The following is a 15,795-nucleotide window of genomic DNA, read 5'->3' as shown; positions in this document are numbered from 1 at the left end:
AACAAAGCAATACTCAACAATCCATTAGGATCCAATACTCAACAGCAAAACTAAACATCAACAAATAATAATCCAACATTCAGGTAGCCGTGTTGGTCTGATGCAGTCAAAATAAAAAATAAAAAAATTGTCCAGTAGCACCTTAGAGACCAACTAGGTTTTTTCTGGGTATAAGCTTTTGTATGCATGCACACTTCTTCAGATACACTGAAACAGAAGTCACCAGACCCTTATATATATTGGCAGGGTGGGGTTGGGTTTTTCTCAGAAGGGTAGGAGATCACCCATCGGAGAAATGGGTTTCTGAGGAAAACCCCACCCCACCCTGCCACTGAAGAAGTGGCCTTGCTAGCTAGGGGTGATGGGAGTTGTAGTCCAACAACATCTGGGGACCCACAGGTTGAAAAAGGCTGCTTTAGAGGCCCTGAGCACTGGAAGGATTATGGTACCCTTCCAATGAAATTCAAAATAAATAACAAAAAGAGAACAGAACAGAAAGGGGCAAGAGTGTGTAGTGGAAGGCAAGTAAGTCTAATAAGGTTTTATTTTCCCCCATGTTGACTTATTCAATGCTTTTAAAAAAGTCAAAAGTAAGTTCCTTTCAAAAAAAGAATTCTCAGTTTTTTGCACTCCTATTTTGCTAGTGCCCTAAGCATATGCCAAGTCTGCCTATTGGGTAATCCAGCACTGCCTAAGAGCATGGCTAAAAAAAGTTCAACACAGATCAACGCAAGGAGGACAATCTAGGAAGCTTGGAGGTTCCTCTCACTATCTACCCTTTCTCATGCAGATACATCAGCCGAGTCACACCTTGACACTTCCAACAGAAGCACAAGGTGGTAGAATTGTAGACTAAGCCACTTCAAAAATGCAGCATGCAAGTGCAGTATGTATATTTTTTAATGCACCAACATATAAAAGCCATTCTGCATAAGATGTGTTAAGGGTTGAGTTAAATCTTGCTCCCTGGTGAACTACATGCAGAGTTTCCTCCCTCCCTTTGTAAATGTGAAGGGTCATTCAAAATTATCACTCACCCTCACAGACACAATATATGTAATATATTGGAGAATGACCCAGGGATCATCCTTGGTGAGGCCAATACGTAGTTTGCTGCGCTGAGAAATGTATGGATAATGAGTGCACCTACGATTATGGGGCTCCATAAATTCAGGACAGACATGAACTCTCATGATGCAAACCAGTGGCTGATCATTAATGGTAAAGAAGAAGAACATTCCCATCAAAGTACTGAGGCGTTTTTCTTAAATATTTTCATTGCTATTATTATTATTATTTTACTTTCTCCATAGCATATGTTTGACACTTACGTTGGGTCACAGGGCTGCTAGTGCAGTTTCATTTACCGTATTTTTCACTCTATAGGACGAACCCGACCATAGGATGCACCTTGTTTTAGAGGGAGAGAACAAGAAAAAAAAAATCTCCCCTTCTCTGCTCAGCGCCCCTTCAGCGAAGTGGCAGGAGAAAAGGAGCCCCTTCCATTCGTCCTCCCGTTTCGCTGAAGGAGCGCTGCGCAGCTCTCCCTCTCTGCTGAAGCCAGGAGAATCTTGCTCTCCCGGCTTCAGCAAAAGGAACCCGAAGCCTTCGGAGCGCAGCGCGAGTTCCCGCTGCGATCCAAAGGCTTCAGGCGGCTATCCCTGAAGCCTGGAGAATGAGAGGGGTCGGTGCGCTCCCTCTGCGCTTTGGAGGCTTCGCGTTGCTATCGCTGAAGCCAGGGAGCCTGCATTCACTCCATAGGACGCACACGCATTTCCCCTTCATTTTTGGAGGGGAAAAGGTGCGTCCTATAGAGCGAAAAATACGGTAATTCAGGGCGCTGTTCCAGTTTCTGTATGCCTTTGCTTTCCTTACCACAGCATTCCTGACCTCTTTTAATCAGAGCGAACTTAAGTTCAGTTTACTTTTTCTTCTTTTCCTCTCTCCGCACTCCCCTTACATCATAAACTTACTTGAACTTGGCACAATTTAGAGTTAAAATGTTCCCAAGAAATGCAAACAACATTCCTGTAAGCAGATTTTCAGAAGAAACCTGGTTTTCTTTACTAAAGAGACGGGGGAGAGTAAAGAATCGGGTTGCCAGTGAATGCTCATCACTAAATGTGGCTTAAGCTGGTTGCATTTGAAAAGAAAAGAATGTAAAGTGGATCTGACAGAGGCCTGAGCAGTTCCGAATTCTAAAAGATCTATGGAAGTGACTTGATCATAGGAACACAGCCTTCATACAATTCCATTACCATATTTTATACAATAGCCTGTACACAGACTCAGCCCTTAGCTGTTAAATCTGCTGTGTATTTCCTTCCAGACATGGAGCTCCATTCTAGCAAGGAGTACCATTTGTACAGAGAAATCTGTTAAAGATATTCCGGCAAATTCTATAGACTGTGGAATGTAGGTCCAGAGGGTTTTGCTCAGAGGCTAGCCATAGTCGCACACTCATATATGCTCAGCGCAAAAAGAATTAGGATTCTAGTCAGCTCAGGACTGCAGACCAGGTCATATATTACCTACAGACACTAGGATATTAAAACACTCAAGCTATTTTCCCCCCACCAACCAGTGAAATGAAGTAATTCCTTAATACAATTACCTCTGTATAATTGAAAGTTAAATCAAGGATGACTGTATGATTTGAATATTAATTTTAAAAATTTCATCTTTATTGCGCTATTCCGTTTGTACATTGTACTGCCAGATGGGTTATTCATTTCCTAGTTGATTCTGATTTGCATGTGTATGGTTTAACAAAGGAATACATGAAGCCCTTTCAAATCGCCAAGGGGACTGGCTGAAATCCTGTTAATTATCTGGGCCACAGTTCACAAACCACTTATTTATACTTGTCCCTTGGCATTGCTAAGTACACAGCTTGTACAGTTGGTGAACTGCAGCCTTATTCCGAGCAGATATGGAAAGAACACATTTTTGCAGTGCATACCGCATAACTGGAAGTCATATGGGAGAAAATAATAATAATGCATGAACTAAAGCCCCCATATACACAGCAAAGATGGAATAACCATGACTAGTGTTTAGCTTCCTTAAAGGACCCAGTGAGTTGTCTGGAAACAGGCTGTATGATTGCTGAAAAGATGCTGGGTGTGGGCAGTGATATTTTTCTAGAAAAAGAGGTGCCAGAACCAGTGTTAAGTTGTGGGTGAACATATCAGACGATACAGCGATTCTCCAAAAAGCTCTTGTTTATTCACAAGTCAGAACAGAACTGAACTGAAGGGTTCAGCCAGCCTGTTTATATAGAGCTCCAGTACAACGTAACTGTAACAACTTTCTGTAACTATCCAATCACTGAACGTCACTTTCGATCCCTTATTTGCATATGTGGACCTGAACTATGTACAGTATCCCCCTGCTGACCCAGGGTGAGAACTTTAGTACATAACACTCACCATGAACGCCTCCCTGGTTCTCTTATAGTGGTAATGGAGCCCACCTGAGAGGTGCTGGAACTGAGCTCTGGCAAGTTCTGGCTGAAAAAAAATGCCCTGGGGTGGGCCTGATCAGTACGTAAATGGAAAAGCTCAAAATATAATTTGAAAATGAACTCTAGATAGCAGGGCTTGATCTTTTAATCGTTGTCACTGTAAGGAAGCCTTTGTAGCTTCCTTCCAACACCTGTCCTGAAATCAGCACATCTGGTTAAGGCTGGGTGTTGATGAAGTAGGAGGAGAAGGAGAGAATGGGCGCTTGCGTGTCTCTTATTTTTGTGAACAATTGTGAATATGCAGGCATACACAGCATCTGATACAGAGAACATTGAAGTTCCACCATTCAGAGATCGTCTGATAAACCACCATAAGCCCAAAAATAAAGGGATAAAATAAAATAAATCTGAGGAACTTGAGAAAATTTCACACAACATCCGAATTCATTCCCAGTCAGATGGTATAGTACCCTGTTATGTACTGAAGTTCTCACCCTGGGCCAGCAGGGGGATACTGTAGATAGTTTTCACTCAGGTCCACATATGCAAATAAGGGATTGAAAGTGACGTTCAGTGATTGGATAGTTACAGAAAATGGTTACTGTTGCGTTCTAGTGGAGCTCTATATAAGCAGGCTGGCTGAACCCTTCAGTTTAGTTCTGTTCTGGCCTGTGAACAAACAAGAGCTGTTTGAAGAATCGCTGTGTCGTCTGATATGTTCATCCACAACTTAACATACCCCATGCCGGTCATTTTGGCACCTTAGGCACTAAATCACACAAGTGCATCTCCCCACATCCCAGCAAGAAAAATACAACAGAGTAGCAATGTATTATATAATAATAATGAGGTTTCTGGAGTGGAAGCCTTTGGGCAGGCTTTTTCCACAATTTGAATTCCTGTCACTACTACTGGTTATATTTGTAGCTGAAGTCTGTAATTTGTTTACTGGTGTTTTGATTTCCCTGTTTAATTTTTATTTAGATTGTGCATATTTTTGCCCTGGGGCCTTTGGGTGAAGAGATTAGAAATACTGTTAATGTATAAGCAATCAGCTGCTTGAGACCAGGCAGTGATGCTCATGAAACCTCAAGATTCCAGGAATCCATAATAATAATAATAATAATAATAATAATAATAATAATAATAACAACAACAACAACAACAAGAAGAAGAAGAATAAAAAACCTGCTTTAACCCTTTTCCTGCTCACAATAACCCTCACCTTGATTCATATTCAGCCATCTAAGACGCCTCTGAAATGATCCGTTTTCTTGATGCAGTGAAGAGATTCACAAAGCCACCCACCCTCTTGTTCTGATATCTCTGGGAGAAGAAATGGCTGAGGGGTAAACCCTACACAAATCCAGAGTGGAGTCCCTAAGGTGGCTGGGTGGTGTCTTTTACACATATTTCCAGCAACTCCTACAGCCATGCTGGTGCCAAATGTATTGCTCTGCTTTCCTTTGAACTACAGTTGTACCTTGGTTCTCGAATGCCTTGGTATGCGTACTTTTTAGCTCCTGAACACCGCAAACCCAGAAGTGTTCCAGTTTGCGAATGCTTTTTGGAAGCCGAACGTCCGACACGGCTTCCGATTGAGTATAGGAAAGCTCCTGCAGCCAATCGGAAGCTGCGCCTTGATTTTTGAACATTTTCGGAAGTTGAGTGGACTTCCGGAATGGGTTCCGTTCGAGAACCAAGGTACAACTGTGCTCTATCCTGTGAGCCTTATTGCACATCACCTGTTACCTTACCAGTTTTTGAAGGGGGGAAAAAGGAGACGTGCCAGGAGTTGAACCTGACACCTTCTATTTATTTTTATTTACCGGTACTTATTGCATTTATATACCGCCCTATACCTGGAGGTCTCAGGGCGGTTCACAGAAAAGATCACAATATATAAAATCAAAATAAAAACAATAACCCAATAACACCCCCCCAAAAAAGAGCCGCATTTTAAAAGGGTATAGGGTGTCAGTCAGGTCAACCAAAGGCCTGGCTAAAAAGGAACATTTTTGCCTAGCGCCTAAAGGTGTACAGCGGTACCTCGAGTTACAAACGCTTCAGGTTACAAACTCTGCTAACCTGGAGGAGTTACCTCAAGTTGAGAATTTTGCCCCAGGATGAGAACCGAAATCGTGTGCTGGTGGCACAGTGGCAGCAAGAGGCCCCATTAGCGAAAGCACGCCTCTACAGTGGTACCTCGGGTTACAGACGCTTCAGGTTACAGACTCCGCTAACCCAGAAATAGTACCCCAGGTTAAGAGCTTTGCTTCAGGATGAGAACAGAAATCGTGCAGTGGCCACGGGAGGCCCCATTAGTTAAAGTGGTACCTCAGGTTACGAACAGTTTCAGGTTAAGAACAGATCTCTGGAACGAATTAAGTTCTTAACCCGAGGTACCACTGTATAATGAAAGCGCCAGGAAAGTGTGTGTTCTCAAAGTGTGTGTTCTACCACCCCGAGGAGGTCACTTTGGTGCAGTGGTTTGACCCCTAGAAGCACACTCCATTGTCTCTAGAGACAGACGGGTGCCAACAACAAAGCTGGGGATGATAAGGGTCATGCTCTTTGTTTACCACGAGGTGGCAATATCCATCAGAAATCCAATGGAAAAGCAAAACTGTCCTGTCTTGTATGATTACACAACAGTAGTCTCGAATTACGTTTGCCATACATCTGGAATTTCCCGGACATATGCAGAATACAGCAGTCGGAAGCAGTGTGTGGGTGGAAACCGTCTAAATGTTCGGGAAATCTGGCAACCAATGATTTCCCTTAAAAAACGTCCCTTAGAAAAAACAAAACAAAGCTCAACAACTTTTTTACTGTTTGAAATACGGCAATCATACTTAAGTCTGCTTGGCAGCACAAAGAAGCCTTTACAGCAAGATACATGAAGCATGTATTAGAAGGGCAATGCACTGAAAACAAACTTGTTATACAGTGGTACCTCGGGTTAAGTACTTAATTCGTTCCGGAGGTCCGTTCTTAACCTGAAACTGTTCTTAACCTGAAGCACCACTTTTGCTAACGGGGCCTCCCGCTGCTGTGCTGCCATGCAATTTCTGTTCTCATCCTGAAGCAAAGTTCTTAACCTGAGGCACTATTTTTGGGTTAGCGGAGTCTGTAACCATAAGGGTGTGTAACCTGAAGCTTATGTAACCCGAGGTACCACTGTAATGCAAAAGGGCCTTGTGACACCTTACAGATAGTGGCTGCATACATGCCATACATTTAAAGCACACAAACACCAAGTATAGTAGGAACCGTAGTTTGTTACGAGTGCTGGTAAATGTAGTTCTGGGAGGAGTAAACTACAATTCCCATGATTCTTTGGGGTGGGGGAAATGTGCTTTAAATAGGTTGTGTGCATACATAAATTTATTGTGACATAACTTTCCTGGAGTACAGTCCACTTCAGTTTGGTGACCTCCAGTTCACCAATTGATTGAAGACCTACCCTGATTTGTTTGCACAAAGTTTACTCTGTGGTTAAATTATATCTAGTGTTTAATAAGCACTTGTTCTAATTTATTGTGGTTATATAATGGGCATTCATTCTGCATTCAATACAGTTTGTTTGCTGTTTACATATCTTTCCGTTATTTGTTCACACAATACTTTTTAATGCATTTTCCCATTATTTTCCAAAGCACACCCTATACCCCTTTGGTATTTTAAGACTAGAATTGTTGCACCAGGGCGACACAAGTGCTTTGATCCACTTTAAATGCTCAAACTAGTACCTAACTCCTGCAAAACCCTTGCAGTCTGGAGCTGCTCTTTTCAGCTGCATGGAGTGATCCTCAGTTTTCAGGTATGCAAACATACAGTGGGAGGGTATAAACAGTCAGGTCAGGTCAGGGGAAAACAAAGTGCACAAAAGTACAGTAATATTTACGTAATTAGCGGTGGTAGTTTCTGTGTTCAACTAAAAACACTACTTGGGTGGATTTTACCTCAGCCTTCCTCATTTTCAGGCTTCCCTATTTCACAAGCTTTCACACTTCCTCTCAGTTTTGCAAGAGCCTGAACTTCCTTTATAGAAGTCCCTTGGTTTCCATGCTTAACGTTTTCTTAACCTAATGCCTTGGTGTTTGTTTTTGCCAACTAGTTTCTCTGTATTTCTTTTCATATTGGATGAATGTAACGATAAAGTATTTTCATCCGATGCTGAATTGTTCTGAAACTTATTCCCCATCATGCAGTGCCCCCTCACACATTCTCTCTTCCTTACACAATACCACCTCCGTTTTAAATAAATCTTTGACTCCTTTTAAAACACACCTCAAAATCAACGCAAACATGATTTATGGCCTCAATACTTCATCTTCTATTTCTGTGAAATAACCTAGGCTAGGTTGTTTGCTTACATTGTACCTGAGTTTATTGTACTCAATTGAACTCTGTTTGGGCAGAACAAACAACACATTCTGGGTAGTTCTGTAATTGTTTTAAGTTCTGTCGTTATTTTACCCATGCCTTTCTTTTAATATTGAAAAGCAGTTTCATGTGGCTTCGTGTTGAGTATGGGAGACAGACAGACAGACAGACAGACAGACAGACAGACACACACACACACAATTTTAATCTATCCTTTTTCATCCCAGCCACATCTTTTCTCTTCAGGCAACACAAGATGTGGGGGTTGACAGAGTTTAGGATTACAGAAAATAAAATGGCTTTGATATAGCTAGAGGTATGGATATGGAAAAACATCACGAGGCTTCTTTCATCATAAAGGGGACTAAAATATCAAGGAACAGAGCACCAGGGAACCAATTTCGTTCCACTGTGCACCTAACATAGGGGATATTTTCCTATAGACCAACCTGCCGTTTTTTATTCCTTTACCTGCCAAGTGGGAGCTATTTCTTCACTGATAATATGCAGTGCCCAAAATGAAATACTTCCTGACAGATTTAATTGCTCTGGTATTCCAAGCTCTTACTAAAAAATTTAAAGAAATCAAACGATGCACCACTTATATTACTGCTTATCAAAGTAAGAGGACAAAGACTGTCTTGCAGTGATATGTTCTGATTTGGGATCAGTGGGGTCTGTTTGCTCACATGTAAGCAAAATCTTAAGCCTGTCAGGGCCAAACTCAGAAGCAAGCAGGATTTTCAAATTTCAGATTAAAAACCACAGGCCTTCCTGAAGGCAATGGGAATGTTGTTAAAATAGCGTTTCATCCCATGATTTGCTTATTGCTCTAATTAATTTTGCACTGTATATGTAACTACAAACAAATAAAGGGAGCTATGTTGCCTATCTTAGCGTACAACCAACTCAGCTGATTTCAGCGTTCAAAAAACTGCACAGCTGCGTCATGTAAGCACATGAAAAATCATTTTTAGGCAGATGTTTGTATGCTGTTGTTAAGCAGGCAGCCTGGAGGTTGCAGCGGAACTGCTTGAAACTATACTAAAAGAACTGCACAGATCCCACCCACTCCATTTCCCTCTAACGTTAGCAATCAATTTGTTACCTACAAAAGTGCTGGTATTAGCTGTTATGTACTGAGTTGAATAGGATCCAAACTGCAGCAGTCTGATTGGTCCTAGAACAATAGGATTCAGAATGCAGCAGTCTGATTGGTCCTAGAACAATGCAGCAGTATGATTGGTTGGCAGGAACCACCCAATCATGCTCCAGATAGAAGTGAATCCACAACCTGATTGGCTTACAGTAGAATTCCGGAATTAGCCAATCATGTGCAGCCCATTGTGTAAATAATGTATATAAAGCAGATACTTTGAGGGGACTTCCATTCATTCCTCCTCACCACTATGAGCTGAATAAAGAGCATGAAATCACTTTGCGACTCTGAGTATATTTCATTAGCAAAAGAGAATTCTGAACTTGTTGTTGTTGTTGTTGTTGTTGTTGTTTTGTTGAGTCATTTAGTCGTGTCCGACTCTTCGTGACCCCATGGACCAGAGCACGCCAGGCACTCCTGTCTACTACTGCCTCCTGCAGTTTGGTCAAACTCATGCTGGTAGCTTCGAGAACACTGTCCAACCATCTCGTCCTCTGTCGTCCCCTTCTCCTTGTGCCCTCAATCTTTCCCAGCATCAGGGTCTTTTCCAGGGAGTCTTCTCTTCTCATGAGGTGGCCAAAGTATTGGAGCCTCAACTTCAGGAACTGTCCTTCCAGTGAGCACTCAGGGCTGATTTCCTTCAGGATGGATCAGTTTGATCTTTTTGCAGTCCATGCAAAAAGTCCATAGACAAATAAAGCTTCTCAATTTTAGGCAGGTTTATGGAAGACAGGTGTATCGGTGGCTATTAGTCGCAATAGCTATGTGGTACCTTCATTTTCAGATGAGTTATGTCCTGTAATAGCAGTTGCGGGGGGGGGGGGGAGTAGAAACAGGGGAGTGGCGTTATCTTCAAGCCCTGCATGTACGCTTCTTGGAAGCACCCTGGCTGGCTACTTCTGGAAACAGAATGACTCCTGGATGTGTCCAGACAAGGCATTTACTCCAGAAAAGCTAGATGCTTCTTAGGGGGCATCCACATGACACTTGAGCCTTTTAATACTGCAAAAATGAAGTGCATAGCTGTCAACTTACAGGTTTGAAAATAAGGGACCAGCAGCCTCGAAAATAAGGGATCAGCAGCCAAAATAAGGGATTTTCCCAGCAAAGCTATGTTCAATTTCTGAGCCCCTCCGAGCCAAAGGCAGTGTGCTGGTCCAGGGGGAAGGTTACCGTGGGGCGAGGTCCAGGACCTGAGTTGAGGGTCAGCAGACAGTCCTCCTCGGGCGAAGCGGGGTCCACAGCGGGAAGCCGGGCAAGGACAGGAACTCTGGGGGAAACAGGACTGGATGCTGGCCGAAACAGCTCATCAACGACGTTGCTCCTGCAACCTGGGACCGGGCTGACTGGCCTTTATCTTCTCTGAGGCCAGGGGTGGTCCCGGCCCCCAGGAGACCCGCCTCTCCTGGCCTTAAGGCGAGCACTCCTCCTGGGAGAAACCAGTTCCCTTCGCCTCTCTGCCCTGAGCCTCTGCAGTTCAGGAGAGGCTGAAGGGTTACTGGGCCCAGGGGGAGACTCACCTGTAGGCACTGAGTCCTCAACCACCTCTGGAGCCAGAGTGGATTCACCTGGTGCCTGCTCCTGAGGATCCGGCACAGGTGCAGGCGCTTCAGAATCAAGGCCCTGCCCCAGTTCAGCTGGCCCTGGAGGCGGGGACTCCTGTGCAGGCTGGGATTCCTCCGGTTCAGCCTCTGAATCGGATTTCCAGGCCATCACAGGCAGAAAGCCCAGCCAGCAGCCAAACGAAGCCTCAAGCAGTGGTTCCCACAGTGCAGCAACCCAGCAAAGGGGATGCAGCAAGGAAAACCACTGTCACCTCTCCGCTGGGAAGCGCTGAGCAAAGGCGAGTCCCCAGGCAACGTGGCCGATTTTATCGGCACAAGGCATGCAAGCACCACCCCCCAGTCGTTCTTAGACTCCTTATTGGGTGAGCAACGCAGCCAAGCAACACAGTTGGAGCCTCCCTCTTCCCTGGCTGGCAGAGAGGGAGGGAGAGGAGCTGCTTCCTTTGAAACCTGGGAAATTTTAGGAACATCATCAATTAGGGGACAGCAGCGGGACATGGCGCTGGGATAAGGGACTTTCCCGCCAAATAAGGGACGGTTGACAGCTATGTGAAGTGGCATTAAAATGATTTTACACAACCAGAGAGAGTGCTGTTTTCCTTATGCACTGCAACATAGGCTTAAACCTCCTTTTACAGGGAATTAGAGCAGGGGCACTTCCTGAGGTGTTTTTTTTTTTAATTAAATAATTAGTGCAATTTTGCTTAAACAAATGGGCAACAGATCTGGAAAGGAGATTTCCCAGAAAACAGGAAGTGCCATTATCTGTTGCAACATATCCAACTGCTCTAGCCCTCTGGGATACTGTGAACTGCCTTGCCTCCCCACCCATATCCCTTCAGCATCTCTGAAAAACTGCAAGATATCTGCAAAGGAGAGCGGGAACTCACAGGCACTTACCGAAGTCTCTCTACATCTGGCTGGGCAATAAACCTTTTCTCTCTCTCTTGCCCAGCCTGAGGTTCTGAAGAACCAGAAAATCCAGGCAACCTGTACTGAGAGGTGAAGCTAGGGCAAGACTGGGGTCAAAAGAGAGGAAGGCAACCACAGCTGCTTTTACAGCGCAAACTTGTACCTTTTATCGGAAGCAAGTCCCACCACTTTATAATAATAATATAATAATAATTTATTATTTATACCCCGCCCATCTGGCTGAGTTTCTCCAGCCACTCTGGGCGGCTCCCAATCAAATGTTAAAAACAAGACAGCATTAAATATTAAAAACTTCCCTAAACAGGGCTGCCTTCAGATGTCTTTTGAAGATAGGATAGCTGCTTATTTCCTTCACATCTGAAGGGAGGGTGTTCCACAGGGTGGGCGCCACTACCGAAAAGGCCCTCTGTCTGGTTCCCTGTCTGGTTCCCTAAATGAGGTTTATTCTTATGCAACTTTGTGGGAGTAAAGAGACTCAGCTTGTTTATTAACACATGGTGGTGAGAGAAGCAACCCACTATTCCAATTATGCGTAAGCTACTGATAAGTTAGGGAATTAAGTCAGGAGCTATTTTTACTGCATGATTAGCAACCATGCCTGTTTTTGTTTTCTATAATGCACACTCAGTAGGGTTCTTCCATGTCTTATCAGGATCACAGCACACAGGTTTAACGCTGGGCTCCTTAGCTGTGATCCCAATGAAAATCCCCTCTGTGGCAAATAGCATTAGGGGAGAAGCAACTCTGTCATATTGGCATGTGTGATAGGGGGCTAAGTGCTTGCCAGCATCGTAGTAGGACCACGCCATAGAGATGTCCATGCTGGTCAAGTGACGACATGTGGCAATATCAAAGAACAATTACCCAGTTCAAACGCTCTGTGGGATATGCTTTACTTGCGTCGAGTCTGGTGGGATGCCTCACTGAGGATGTTCCGGGCAGGATGAGACCAGGAACTGAAGGTGTTAAAAGCGATATAATAGTGCTATAAGCCTGTGTTTTACACCACCATGTATACAAAAAGAGCACATTGGTTCATGCATTTAATGGCAAATTAAAATCCCAGGTGTGCATCCAGAGGATAAAACAGGCTGGCTGAAAGAGTACTAATTCATGCCAAGAGTAATTTCAGGGACCTTGTAAGCCTCCCAGAAGTAACTCAGATTAACCAAAGATTAACTCATTTTAACCAACCAGTCATAGATGTCAATAATCAAATTGTTGTTGTTGTTGTTTTTAAACAAGCCCTTTCCCCAATCATCCAGCACACATCAATTATGGTTGTTTCCTAAGTTTGTGTTGCAGCTGAGCTGGCACTAGGTTGCAGGTTCGATCCCCCATATGGGACAGCTATATTTTCCTGCATTGCCGGGGGGCTGGACTTCCGGTCTACAATTCCTATGATCATGAGTTATACCAAAACTATACTAGCTGCCATAGAAATATTTCATATATTAAGTGGTGGGCAAATTGTGTTACTAAATACCGAAATTAAGAGACTTTGCCCTTCACAGAGATATAGAAAGTGCTCTTCACATTGACTTTTAAACTGCAAATCCCGTTCTTCTGGGTTAATGGGTCAAGCAGAATGAGGGTTGCTCAGCAGTCTACAGATAAGTTTACAATGGTGAGAACTCCCTCGTAAACTGGGTGGAGAGCCTTTATCCAGACCGAGGACTGAATTTCCATCTGGGGAATATTGGGTGGGATTGGGGGGCAAATGCCACAGGTGGGCAGGGCCAAAGTGGGCAGAACAATGAATGTAAATGTTACCTTCTTTGGGTTGGCTGGTTTCCTGCACACCCCTCTCTTTCTTCTATCCTGGCAACCAACTGGCATTATCAAGAGTACAAGGGCACATTCCAGCTGGGCAAAGTTACTCAAGGGGGGGGGGGACAGGGCTGCTTAAGTTGGGGCCTGGGGAAAGGGGTGTGGCTTGGAAGGTGGTGTATTGAGGGAAGTGGCTAGTCACAGCCACTGCCCCAACTCACTTGTTTCCGCTTGGGAAGCGCAGCAGGCTCAGTCCCAACAAGCCCCACACTGGCAAGTGAGAGAGAACAAGCTTGCAGAGGCAGGGCCAGTTGCTTCTTGCCACCTCTCCAGCTGTCCTGCAAGGAGTAGCTACTCATATTTAAGGAAATGGATATATCTTATGATTGAAAACAGGCTCTATAACATAGCTGTCAACCGTCCCTTATTTGGCGGGAAAGTCCCCTATCCCAGTGCTGCGTCCCACTGCTGTCCCTTACTGATGATGTCCCTTAAATTTCCCGGGTATCAAAGGAAGCAGCTCCTCTCCCTCCCTCCCTCCCGGTCAGGGAGGAGCGAAGCTCCAACTGTGTTGCTTGACTGCATTGCTCACCCAATAAGGAGTCTAAGAATGACTGGGGGGTGGAGCTTGCATGCCTTGTGCCAATCAAATTGGCCGCATTGCCTGGGAACTCCAGCGGAGAGGTGACAGTGGTTTTCCTTGCTGCATCCCCTTTGCCGGGTTGCTGCGCTGTGGGAAGCACTGCTTCAGGCTTTGTTTGGCTGCTGGCTGGGCTTTCTGCCTTTGGCTCAGAAGTTGAACATACCTGTGCTCTGAAAATCCCTTATTTTGGCTGCTGATCCCTTATTTTTGAGGCTGCTGGTCCCTTATTTTCAAATCTGTAAGTTGACAGCTATGCTCTATAAGCAGTTCACAAAAACAAAGCTCTCTCTCTCTATATATATACCAACAGTCAAACTAAAAACTTATGTCGATGCCTACATTTCTGAATAGGCACGGCAGAAAAAAAATGTTTGCAGACGGTGCTGAAAAAAGCACAGCGAAGGCTGATATCAATAGGCAGTGAGTTCCAAAGTGGGGTGCTGCCACACTAAAAGCTTGATTTCTTACAATTGCAGAACGAGTACTGTGCTTGTAACAGGGCCAGTTCAACAAATCAAAACAGTTGAATAGGCACATACTGTACAGTGGTACCTCGGGTTACAGACGCTTCAGGTTACAGACTCCACTAATCCAGAAGTAGTACCTCGGGTTAAGAACTTTGGGTTAAGAAATCGAGAGCAGCAGCGGGGGACTTCCGGGTTGGCGCCATCGCCGAATGGCGGACTCCCTCCGAGCTCCGGAGGGAGCCGGCTCGGCAGGGGCTGGGTTTTACCGCACCGGCGATGCGGGGACCCTTAGAAACCACGGCCACGGGGGCCGTGGACTTGGAGACTCGGCTAGCACCGCTAGCGCCCTCCCGACTCGTGAAGGAGCCTTTTTAAAGGCTACGGATCGGGTGCCGGGGAGAAGCGTGGTGCTTTGAGTCCTCTGCCATCCCTGCCGAGCGAAGCCGCATGCCATCCGGCGGAGAGCGCTGACTTCTTCCATTGAGAATTTGGACTTTTAACAACAACCCGTGAGTAAATTGGAAATCGGGTTTAAAAGAAGAAAAATTTTTTGGATTTGAGACGAGCGGGGGGGGATCTAAAAAGGAAGTCAGTCCCCCTCCCTATTGTAGACATTTTAAAACAAGGATTGGGAAGCCAAGGCCCAAAAAGAACGGTATCTTTGCTAAAATCAAGAATTCCATGATGGGAAAGTACAAGAATTGTGCTGGAGGAAGAATTGAAGGAGAAGGAAAATGCACCCCCCTCCCTGGGAACCGGGGCGATTGAGGAGTGAGCCTGGTGAAAAGAGCCGGTGATTTTGACAGCTGTCAAAGTAGCTGTCAAAGTCGGAATTTTAAAGAGGATTTTAATACAAGGACCTTGCTGGTCAAATTTGTTACAACTTGATATAATTTGTTAAGACTTGAATACAAAATGGCGAAAATACGGAGAACAATCGGATTTTTGGAAACAAAGTTACAACAACCCCCCTAGAGGAGCTTCGGGACATTACAAAGATGGGCGTAAGCCGGGAAAAATACAACACTTCGGAATTTCACAGAACTGGTTATCTCCTGGGAAAGCTGCAAAACTGAAACTGAATCTCGTCTACAGGGTGTTTAGACTAAAAGGAGACAACAGAATACTTTACTGAAGAAGGAAGGGATTGAACGCAAGTTTTTGTTCCTGAATAACAACAACCCATGTAGAGTTACTAAACTTCTGAATAAGAAAGTTTTAGCAGCGGAACAAGAGGAAGCTGGACTATAACCTTGAAAGAACAATGGGGGGAATTTTATAATTTGACATTTTTAAAGATTTAGGAATTAATTTTTAAAAAGTAATCCTAAAAATGGGAAATAATTCTGCAAGGAGTTGGGGGAAAAATGGGATTGATGGACTTAAGATTTCCAGGCTGGAAA

Source organism: Podarcis filfolensis (genome assembly GCF_964270895.1).
Source record: "Podarcis filfolensis genome assembly, chromosome: 1".
Lineage (NCBI taxonomy): Eukaryota > Metazoa > Chordata > Lepidosauria > Squamata > Lacertidae > Podarcis > Podarcis filfolensis.
The sequence above is the reverse complement of the archived record's forward strand: the minus strand, read 5'-3'. Positions refer to the sequence as shown.